This window comes from Nothoprocta perdicaria, unplaced genomic scaffold (genome assembly GCF_003342845.1).
Source record: "Nothoprocta perdicaria isolate Ctin4 unplaced genomic scaffold, notPer1 scaffold_31, whole genome shotgun sequence".
Lineage (NCBI taxonomy): Eukaryota > Metazoa > Chordata > Aves > Tinamiformes > Tinamidae > Nothoprocta > Nothoprocta perdicaria.
In genome coordinates this window covers 3,804,565-3,817,369 of record NW_020455544.1, presented here as the reverse complement: position 1 = coordinate 3,817,369, position 12,805 = coordinate 3,804,565, and positions in this window count along the sequence as shown.

The window sequence follows — 12,805 nt, the reverse complement described above, 5'->3', positions numbered from 1 at the left end:
CTTATCCCTATATGGAAGCAGTCTTTGTTCATAAAAAAATTCCCCTTGCCATGTCCTATCCCCCCACCATTAAATTTTCTCCTCATTTTTTGTTTCAGCAAAGAAATTAATTATGCAAAGGAATGTGAAAAACTATTTATTAGGTGTTTATTATCAATTACTCTATAATGAAAAACAGAGATGTTACTGGGAAAACACACACACACACACACACACACTTAGCCCTAGATTTTTGATTAGATTTTCTCTTTCCCATGGGAAACTCTGTAAGAGAAGGACAAAGGCAGGACAATCCGCAAGTTTTCCCAGGTTGTTCCATTAAAGCTGGTGGAGGGACACTATTTTTCACTCCCCTCCCTCACAAAACAATCAGAGAATCTGACCTCTGGATCTTGTAAGCTGCACCAACATCCCAAGGAATCAGGTACTTTCTTCAGGACAATAATTAATTCAACCTTACAGGGATTCCTCCACAAGCTGTTTATGAAAAGCAAAGCATAGGCAAGGCTATTAGCCCAGTCTGGCTACCACTGTCATATATAACAAAGAAGAGAGGCTGCTGGTTCCTGCTAAATTCCTTTGGTAAATGAGTGGATGGGGAATAAGCAACTGTAAGCAAGAAAACTGTACCATGTTGATCAAAGCTCTGTTCCCAAAGCCTTCATTTTTATGATTACACTGGTTTCTCAAGAAATTTGGGAGACATTATGGATTACTAAGCATGATTCTCTTTTGGATATTTCACTAGAAGCTGCCTCAGATGCTGTGATTGTGTAAAGACAGATTCCTAAACAGCATTCCTATGCTATAAAGACAATTACAGGGAAAAAAAATAGGATTATCTCCTACAAAATAAAAGCGTATCCTTTAAATACCCTTCATCATGCATCTCTAAATCAGGGGACTCTTGTGATATAGCAGGAAATTTGTTATTTCAGAGAAATAACAAATTTGTTATTTCAGAGAAATAACAAATATACCTTCCACGCCGGGAAAGATGTCTTTGATTTAAAAAAAATCTAGCGTTCTAGAATTCTCAGAAGTGCTATAATAACCATTAGTCCAACGCACCACTGAAAGGCCATGTGGAGTTTTGATTTGGATTTTAACGTGGGAAAGAATAAGAAGCAGAAAAATCAACCTCGGCTCGCATGGAAACACCTTTATGCACAAAGATGGTGAAATCTAATACCAGTTGTTAAGCACACCAAGGGGGAAACAGCAATATTGAATTATTATTACTTTATACGGACATTTGGTTTCACATACCAGATGTTTAAAGCATAGCTGGGTTCTCTTATTTGCATGTGCCTGAAAGGCATGCTTCTCCTTTAAAATTTTATTATATGCAATTACATTTTAGCTTGATGGCCAAAGGGTATTTTATTTTGGAGAGGTCCAAATTCATTCTTTCTGCATTCATGTTAGTGGAGTTTCAAGCACGAAAATCAGAACACTAGGTTGAGCTCACTTCATTTCTACAATGCTCACTACCATTCTGTAACCCTATCTTTTACATTTAGCTAGATCTCAACAAACCAGATTTTGCAATACAAAACAGACACAGTGGAGATCAAAATTAAGAAGTATTTGTACTATCATCCCACTCTGCATCATTACCACAGAACTTCCATGGCTGTGAGTCAATAAAAAGATAATAATTWAAAAAAAAATATTTCATGAAGGGGTTCCTCAGATGTATTGACATTACCAGTATTCTTCCTTCCCTTCCCCCAAGATCTCTTCTAGTCTTTACAAGTCAGAAAACATACTTCTGCTTTTTCACTTGCCATTTGGATTACAAGAAAGATAGTTGTGTCATCTACTCAGGGCTGAATGACGACGCTAGAGAAGAGCAAGGCATGCAAGCATGGATGGAAAGCTGGAGAAAATTACACGACTAGGCGGGGGGGCCAAAGCAAGTGCTCTTCTAACTTAAATGGATGTAATATGTGAGGAAGCGAGGGGCTGGCAGCCGCGGTGGGAGGCAGAGGAGCCCGGCAGGAGGCCGGTGCGTGGGCTGGGCCCCAGAGGCGCCGGCTCCCGGCGGAAGCGGCCGCAGAGGAAGCAGCTGCGCGGGTCGCATCGCGTGGGTCGCACGGCCCTGATGGCCTCCCCGCCTCTGCGGGGAAGGGGAGCCGAGGGGCTGCGTCAGCACACGCTCCTCTCCTGCTCCAACAGCGTGTTGTATCTGTTATCAACAGCTTTGCTTCCGCCCCCAGTTCTGGGGGCTGCTCTGAGACAACTAATCTCAGCTTTGTTTCTTAAGAGAGGCTCTTTTATTTGCTTAAGCACTGAAGATGTTTCCATTTTTCTTTAAAATTTTTAGCCTCAAAATTCTACTTCCAAAACCTATTCTTAGTCTCCAAAAGTACTCTGTGATTACAAAGACTTTCCTGCAACAAACCAGACATTTTCACACGTTAAGGATTGACAGTTGCATCCCTGCACTAGTAAAGGAAGCACCTACCTTGTGASAGGCAGCAAGGAGTCTCCAAGAGGGACAAATTCATCTCAACCAGTGTACCAAKGGGAACAGCAACTGCTCTCACCAGCCACCCCATGCGTGCCAACAGCAAAATAAAACAAATTCAGAGCCAGAACAAGAAACCCAAARGAGAGCCAAGGCTCCCAGGCTGAGCTGAAATAGCTCCAGGCCCTGGGCAGGGCAAGGCTGGGTGGCCCCAGGTGAGGCTGGTCAGGGCCATGAGGGTCCATCAGCGGCCCTGACACATGCACCTGTAAAAGGCAATTCYGTCAGGATTCCTAATGTATTACCTGTCTGGAGAAATGTTACCTGGGTAAAGGACCATYGTTGGTCTCTGAATTTCTACCAGAAATGAGTGCCAGGAGAGTTTACCTGTCAAACTTTTAAGAAAAAGCAAGTCCAAAACCCAAATGCACATTCTTATTGACAGCATTTTTATCACCTTCGTTATTTTGATGTGAACCCAGTTCATCCGTAAGAACAAATCTTCAGCCATAACAACTACAAGAATGCCTATATGGACTTTCATTTCCTTCCAAACTTGTACAAGTTTATTGAAGTGTATTTCAGTCCCTAGATTCTCCTCTGACACTTCAGGAGTCTCACAAAAATCCCTCGTATTTTGACAGTAATTTTTATTCTGTTCTAAAATCCATTGAAGTTAACTGGAGTCATCCTATTAACTGAAAAAGGATTTGATATCCTCCAAAACATTAGCGGGAGCCAGCAGAATATGTCTGTAAGTACAATGTCACCAACACTGTCTATTTGAACAAGTTAGTTCATGCTAAATGCTGTTGGCCATGATGAGATTCTCTACCAAYGCCAGAAGTGCAACTATCAAATAGTATTCTACATTTTGACCAGGAAGTCATAACCTGCCAAACATCATTTTTCCACATTTTATACATTTGTACTTGGTAGTATCAATGGCTTTGATGTGACATGATACAAATACAAGCTRTTTGTAAATTCTGGCATTACTTGCTTTCATTGCTGTGTCAGAAAGTTCATAGTGAACAGTTCCAGTGCTGGTTCTTCTTAAATCACCATGAAATCTGGAAAACGCAGTGAGACTTTGAAATGTCAGATGTGGTTAATCCCAACCAGCATAGTTTGGGTGATGCAATCTTTAAAATGTTCTTTCTACACACTTGAAAAGGACTAAAAAACAGCTTAGCAGCATCATAAAAAAAAAAAAAAAAAAAAAAAAAAGACTTAGCAATACACTATACCTTCAGAGATTAACAAGTTATTCCTAATGAGAATCGCAATGTCATCAACACTGACTCATGTCCATTCAGAGTATTATGGTGTCCAAGCATCTTCTAAGAGTGTCACTTCAGGGCAGAGAAATTCTGTGAACCATAGCAAAACCATTTTTCTTTGAAACAAATATAGGAGTACAGTCCAWGAAAAAAAAATTGGGGCCTGGTTGGTCATTAGCCCTATTATTAAAAAAAGTAGATACACCTGCCTGTAAGTTCTAGAAAACTAGTTCTAGTTCTTTATTAGAAAAAGTTCTTGCTTTTTWAAAACTCTTTATGACCAATCAATCAGTTACATAATATTCATCTCTTCAGTTCCAGAAAACTTAGAAAKATTGCGCAGTTTTGTTAAACCCAATAGTAATATGAAAATATTCAATGGAGTCTTGCTTTTATTTTGATTTATTTCAAACTTGAAGTAATATACAGAACATGTAATTTCAGTAAAAGGAACACTATTTTCATAAACTTCTGCAGATGCCATACATGTCTAATTGATTACAAAAAAAAAACCTATAAAAGAAATGAAATGCTTTGATAGCCTCGGGGGGTAGATTAGATCTCAAGGTGAACAAAGAGCAGTAACTAAAAATAGAGAGAAATGCTGAGTATCTGTCATTTTACATCCTCCATTGTAAAATAAGCATGAATTTTTCCTTAKTTTAGGGATCCTTACAGGTAAAAATAAATTATGAGAACATCTATATTACAATTTAGAGCTGCAATTACAGACATGAACTAAATAAAGAATGTACAATCAYATTAAGAATGTGTCCAAAGGTACTGGTGAATGCTGTTTAGGTACAACTTCAGCTCTTCATGTCAACTATACCTGCAAAACATAATTGCCAGTTGAAATCAGCTAGGTTATTTCTAAGCAAGAGATGCTTTCAGACAAACACTGCTCCTCCCAAAATGCTAACTTCCATGGAGGAGCTTGCCTATTGCTGTTGTAAACCCTTTTTAGTTCTCATGGTCTTGTCATGCCCTTAYCAGACCTATCGCTCTGGAACGGTAATGCCGTGGCTATGTCATGATAACTACAACAATCCCACATGTGAGAAGTGAAGTTAATGATATATTTATTATGGGCCAAATTCACAGTGGATAAAAATCTGCAGTTTTATGTAAAATGAGGAAGTTTCTCGGTGTTATAGTGCAGCATGTGTTTATGCTTTTGAATGCCTACCCAGTTTTATGCCTTACATCATTTAATCCTTTGATTTTTTTTTCTTTTTCTCAGTTGGAAACAAAAAGGAGAGATAGTATCATGTAACCAATTAGTTCTTTGTGGACCATAAGCAAGTATCCCACAGATGGTTAACAGACCACACTACATGTTATGTTCTTTCCACTCCACAGATTAGGGTCACAGTGTCCCTCTGCACACACAGGAGGTAAAAAGTTCCCAGAAAACTTGCTGGAGTACTGCTTTCCCATGGTATATTCACTGTGGTGTTCACTGCCCCACTCCCTCTCAGAGTACAGGAGGTGCAAAAGGCCAAGGATTTCAAGAAAGCAGATACTTGAATTAAAAGCTTGGACTCGACTTGTATTAAAAACTTGGACGTTTGCTGATGTGCCATACAGCCTCTCATGCCCTGTTATGTGCATATCCTCCTCTTGTTCTTCTATTTCATTTCAGTTACAGGAGCATCAGTTTAGAAATTATAGTTAAATTCCTTTGAGAATAGACTTCTAATAGTGTATGATTTTATCTCCCAGGAGGCTTGTGCCCCTAAACCAACCAGCTACATGAGGTAATACTGAGAGAAGTGACCGACCACTTCAGTGCAGTGTGACTTTGCCAGTTATTTGTAGTGTGAGCACAAGGAACCAATATCTGAGACAGTGTTTGTAACAAATCAAATACAAATCTATTATCAGTGAGAGAAATTCTGTGTCATCAGTTCAGCATACATAAACAGAGCAAGAAAAAGATATTTCTGGTAATTTCTGAAGAGAAGAGGCCTTCAGGCTCAAAGATAGCTTGCATTCCTCATTGCTCCTCAGATTGTTAAGATAGCAGAATAACAGGATCAAAGCTTTGCATAGCAAGTGGCTCAGCACTGCCACAGGAGGACTGACCCTTCTCCTCATCATACCCAGGGTGGAAGCCTACAGTTAAAAACCATAACATTTTCTCACGTATTGATTTCACTCAGGTCAGAATTTGTCTGCATAAAATCAAAAATCCTGTTAGACTCTATGCCTGCCTTACCTTTGTCTAACACCATTTTGCTATCTCTCCCTCTCACACATACAAAGGGAGATATAAAATAARCTGGAAAATATTTACAGTCCCAATGAAAGAACCATTGTGTTTCCTCTCAGATGGCTAATCAGTATTCCTAAATGCGCAGACATTGTGTATAGATCTACTATAAATTGAACCAACCTTTCAAGGGAAAGATGTCAGGATTTGACATGCACAAACATGGGAACTTTCCAAGTTTTTTTGGTTTTGCTTGAAATTGGCTTCTGTCAGCAATTCATGCTGCACATGGTTCTTGGGCAAGCCACCTTTTTGTTGTTGTTTTATGTTCCTCATAAAGAAAATCTATGTACTTATCAATCTATGCATGTATCTAATCTACACCAAAGATTCAACATTTTTCTATGCAGCTTTCAGTTATTCACTACTTGCTTTCAAGCCTAATGCATGCCTATCAGTTTCTATCAACGCAAAGTGGATGAATATGACATTTTTTTCCCAAAGCCAGCAGGCTCAGTATATAAGAGAAGCTCAAAGTTTAGGCTATTTCTTATGCTCAGTTCATGAAGCCACTTGGCGGGAAGATTTAGGGCAACTGTCAGTAAGAGATGCCCCTTCTATCAATTCCTGTCAGTTGCAGATATAATAAATAAACTAACAGGAGAAAACTCTTCATTACCAGTCCTTTAGGAAATCAGTCTGCTTCAGTCATTATATTGGGTCATTCAATATTGGGACTGGATAGTTTGATGGATACTCACCATCGCAGCTTCAAACACCTCTCAACCTATCAACTTCCCTTCATTATTTGTTACAGTGTTTCATTATGCTGAGGAAAACAATATGGATTGCAGAAATTATCACTTCTGACTATGCTGAACAGTTCATTAATAAAAGGTGTACAGTTTAGTAATCGTCAGCCTAAGCGTAAAGCACTGCCACTATTCATAGCTCCTTGATATGTATCGGGTCAGAATTCCATCACAGCCTGGCCTACYTGAGTTTTTTTTATTGCTGAGCTTGGGTTCAATTTCTATTTCCTCTCTAGAAAATCAGTAAAATCTTTTTGTCAACAGGGGAGAATCATTTGGAGAAGTACTGCAGGAGATTCTATTATCACATTTAATTACATATACGGAAATAAAAAGAGGGTAAAACTCGTTCAGTGGTAGCACATGTTGTGTGTAAACTATAGAAAAAAAAGCATTCAAGAATAACCCTTTTTTTGTTGCACTTCTAACAAAGTTCCATGGGATTCACTGCTCAGCAACTAAGGCAGATCAGGTAGGAACAAGGATAATCAAATATATCAAGCTTTAGCACCATTCCTGTATTGTCACATGGCACGGATGAAGGCAAGATTTGACAAAATGCACTCAGGCTTAGTCGCCATGAATATGAACACTGTGAATATACAGTGCTTTATATGTGTGCTATCGCCTTGCATGCTGTGGGTTTGAAAGCTTGCTTTGAATCCCTATGTTTATATAACGTTAGAGAAATTATGAAAAAAGTTATGAATAAGAGCAAAATGAAGAAAATAGGATCATCTGAAAGGATTAAGAAGTTTTTTTTTTTTAATCAATTAAAGATTTCTATTTTTTAATATTGATCTTTCCTAATTTGGGTTCTTGGGAACTTTTTTACTGCCCTTTTCATAAGTAYAGAACTTCCTCCATTGAGTTTACTGCCTGATTTTCAGAGCTCTCTCAAATACAAAATTTCCCAAATAAGCTCTGCAATTCATTTTTAAATTCTTTACCTATCATATACCTCCCTTAAAGGAGCCATTTCCAAGGAACTCATTCTAGCTATATGAGTTGAAGTCACCTTCACGCTATATTGACCCTAACGCAAATTTCACAGGAAAACTTCTAGTATTGTTTATTGATTGTTAAACCATCATGGCTGTTACAGACTCAAAAAAAGAATAGAAATTAGGTAGGGACTCTCCTTTTATTTTTTCTTTTTGGTTATCTCTAGTCTCAAACAAACATACAAATAAAAATATTCCTTGGAATAAGGCAGAAAGTGGGTTTTAACTAACAAGAGAAAAAAAAAACCCTAGTCATATAATCACATTAACATTAATAACACAGATTTTACAGTCCAAAATTAGTTTGAGGTTTTTCAAAATAGAGATTTTTTTTWAAAAAATCTTTTAAATATACTTTGTGTAACAATTACAATCTTGACACAACCAAGTGTTCAAATGTAAGTTCTATCATAACCAATAGTAGCTAGGTCAAATGCTCATATGTGATTTAAATGCTCAAAGTTTGAACACTGTTGATCATCATTCTTAATTCAAAGTCAAGCTATTTTAATGAATTTTGTGTTATTTCCCAGTAATAACTGAGTTAATTTAGTATTTTTTCTAACATGAAAGCATACATTTTGTAATTAAGTTTTCACTACCTAATTATCATGTCCATGAAATTATCTGTGAAATTAGTAGGCATAAGATAAAATTTTCTACAGTGTCTGAATGGCTTAGAAGAATAGGTCTCTTTTTCAGAAAAAAAAAAAAAAAAGGCTTAGATCACACTGACTTGCTGAAGGACATGACTAGGACAAGTCTTTTAAGTCACCCAATCATTTTGGTCAACAGCAGCTGACTCAATGTGTAGAAAACACCATAAAATGAAGAAATCTCTCTGTCTCCCTTGCTCAGTGCAGGAATTACTAGGGAACTTTAGGTTATGATGATTTCTGTGTTAAARCAATACATCTGTAACTAGTCTGATCATTTTTAAGAGCCAAAAATAGGTGCTGTTTTTTGACACAAAGTGTTATACAATAATATGTATATGTAATATGTATGTATACATATAATATGTATTACTGTTATTATTATAAATCTATATGATGTCTGAGTATATATAACTTAATACATTAATATACATATGTAGGTATTCCATGAAGATCTTTAAGATAAAATCTAAAATCAACAACAGGAAGAACATATATAACCAAYAGCATCAGTAGAATGCCTCAACTATGGTAATTCATTTGAGAGCTCTTAAACAACTTAGATTAATTCATATCAATGGATATGAATCCATGGCCCTAATTATCTCTTTCAAGTCACTTCTGAGCTAATTATGACCAAAATTTATTTGCCTGTTAATAATSTGAATTACAAGTATTTCACCTCTGACTTCATCATTGTTCCAAGCAAGGAAGAAATAGATGATAAAACTTAATGTTTCACCTGGAGATAATACCGCTTTTCAGTATTGGTTTYTCTATGGGATTCTTTACCTAAAGTGATTTAAATTGACTTGAACTGATTTGTGTTTGGATTAGAGTGTTGTGTCCAGTTTTAGGCAAGGTGCTTGTGTACTGGTGATTTTATCTTATCACTTTCCCATTGCCCCCATAAACCTGGACTATTAGGATGAGTGAAATACTTGACATTTCTGAAGAAATGTCCTTGGTACCTATTAGTATTAGTAATCTAGCCCTTACTAAGAAGTCTGGTTTGGACTTAGGGAGTTCAATTGTCCATTTCATAACACTRAAAAACCTGGTTATATGGATTATTTATAAATCTGTTAGTTCAAGAGTTAGACCTATTTTTTTCTATGAAAAATTAAGCTTTTGAGAAAATACTTTCCACAAAAAAATGTTTGTTTTTCATAGAGACTTGGTATTTGTCATTGAAAATCAGATACATGTACATGTGTGTATGTACACACCAGATTCTTGTTTTTTTCCTAAAAGATTATCCAGTCATCATAACTTTGTCACACAATTGGATGAAATTATAGATAATGTATAAATCAAATTTCCCTTTTGTGGTAGATGCCTTTATGCAGCATCAACGTAATTGTGATGCAGCCATCCCTGTAGATACGAATTAGCAGTGGAAATGCTGGCACATCATTAATGATAATATCTCCTCTCCTCCCCTTCCCAAGATCATAAAAATATATTTCTTACTCCCATGTAGGCAGCTCATCAAACCTCAAGAGACCCAAGTTGGAGAAATTCACTAAACAGATTCCAGGCTTGTTTTTTTAAAAGCCCCATATCAAGATTCCTGARTAGTTTGAGTATGGCCTTGAATAATTCATTTACAAACCTTTGTTGTTTCATCAGATAGTAGATTTCCAAAGAAGCSTGTCTCTGTTCCTCAGCTGGCTAACATTATGTCTTGTACATTCCCATCCCAGAAGTATGTTTCTAATTAAGCCACATAATAAGAGTTTCCTGTGTAGAGGAAGAGATGGAGAGAACAAATAGTTTTAGAAGTGGAAGTTTTATTCCATCTAGGCTTGTTTGTTAGATTCAAGTTTCATTCCACTTAAGAGAGTGAATACAGTAGAAAATTTTGACAAAGGACTTTTGAAAAAGAAAAAAATATAAAATAAGACATATATTTGTTGTGTAACATGCTTTGTAAATTTATTCATAGCAAGGGATAAATTGCTCCTTCGTGGAMTAAAGTAGAAGCCCTTCCAGTTGTGAAATGTATTTCCCCCCATTGATGGATAGGAAAAAGACTAGAAATGATTTGCAAAGGGAACTCTTAGTTCTGCTGGCTATGAAAGCTCGTCCTTGGGCAGTTAGCAAATAGACTGTGGTTTCATTATTCCTTGCTTACAGCCTACCTGGAGGTTGAGAGCAGAATGAGTCTGCTGAGTACGAGTGCCCATCCGCTGGGAATTTTTGGCTCTAAACCAGTTTACTATTATCTTTCCAGTTTTGCCACTCTCTAATCATCTAGTAAAAATTAATAWATTTTTTACTTTCCTACATCTTTGGCACAATGTATTTTCAGCAGAACTCAGCCCTATTGAAGCAAAAAGAAAAAAAAATCCTACTGCCTCAGGATCTTTCCTTTCAAAACACATGGCATAATCTCTTTTTCTTCTTTTTTTGATTTCTTCAATAACAATGTTTGTTAACTAAATATATTTAAACTAGGACAGATTTGCTTTGGGATTTACCAGGGACAGCAAGTTCATTTAAATGTGTGGTTAGTATGACAGTGTTTGGAATAAGAATTTAAAGGAGCAGAGAAATGGTTGCATTTGTTTTCTCAGTCACAAGGAAGGGTAGCAGAACTTGTTCAGTACTCACATGGTCATGGATTAGTTATTCAGAGCACGCTGTTACTGGAAAATTATCCTCTGGGCTGATGAATATCCACATGTCACTGCAGAGCCAGAAGCAGTATCAGTATGAAGATACTTCTTTATTTTGAAAAGGAGGAATATTTTATTTTCATTGTTGCTTTATTATGTTAATAATGTTGGCACAAAGCCACCTCTTTCCATATTTATTTTTGGTATCCTGGTTGCTTAGATGAAGGAACCTGGGATACCTTGTGATTGTGCCTTATGATCAGAAAAACGGTGTTTTAGGTACATTTTGTAGTGTGTTACCAACTGATTCTAGGAATTTGTACAGGATAACTCAAGACCATGCCAAATTGATGTCACTTTTTTGACACTAGAGGTAGATAAACTGTCTCTTATGAGTTGCTCATCAAAATATTCTGGAATGCAAAAACTTGCACAAGTGACCTCTGTACCTTGCCACTCAGTGATTTCATTACATTAAGTACATAAATTGTTGTAAGATACAGCCAAGCATAAGAAGAATTTAATTTTTGTACTTAGAAATTTGTATGGAAGTTGCAATAGACACTGTTATGTGGAATTATTTTAACAGGATGACTGGATTTCTTTCTGGTGAAACATAACCTTAGTATTAGGTGCCCTTGCCTTTCAAAATTAGAAATGCCTACTTATCTGTTCCTTTGAACAGTAATTGGAACAATCTGTAAAAGAAACCTTAAAAAAAAAAAAAAACCCTAAATGTGCATCATAAGTTCTTACTACTATCCAACGTAAGTTGGATACCACACAAAAMCAATGTGTGCAAGTCAGGTGCATGTACAACTGAAAATATTAAAAAGGGATGTTTTTTTTGATGTTTATATATACAGAATTCATGGGTGTAATTGTGCATGTCTTCCTATGGAATCCAGTTGCTACATGAGAATTCTTGGAATGCTCTCTGGCTCTGGTGATCTTAATTACAGTTAAATAATTGGGCCTTCTTYGGCTCAGTTCTTAGTTTCACTAGCATTTTTGATAATCAATATCTTCTGAGGCCGGGAGAGCAGAACTTTTTTCTCCAACTCTGGCAGATTTTTGGTTCGATACCAAAATATAATGGTATTGGACTGCCCCCCCCACACTATTTGTAATATTCCTGTTGGCCATAAATTCCATGAGAAATAGAGGAAAACACAAAGTTCCTATGCCAAACGGTATGTGAAAATGTCATCAGCTGTAAAGCTAGATTTAACTTTCTCAGTGATTTTTTTTTGTGAACTGCATCCAACTCTTATTAGGTTTGTGTAAARATATTTTCATCATGTCATGGTGAGTATATAGAACAAGCAATCCAACTATCTCAAACTGGGAGACTTGGACACATCATTTTTATGCTCTCAATTCCAAAGTAASGACAAACTATGTTGATGGCTGGGAATTGGCTCATGAGACTTTGCATAAACATAGAYCCGGGGGGAGTGTGTTCTGGTAAATATGAAGTTCTCCTTCTGAGATCTTCAAGATTACTTCCGTGCACATCCTGAATCTTTAAATGAATGGGAGAAACATCTGATAAAGACCCACCATACCTCACAAGCTGGGAAACTTCTTCAAGAGAAGGTCTGCTCTGTGGCAGAAAGCTGGGGAACATCTGAAAAGGTTTTTCACTTTCCAGGTTACCTGCTTGTTTTTCCTAATCCTCAAAATAAGGGGAAAGAGTATAAACTGGTAAAAAGATATCTAAATTAGTCACATTTCAAAM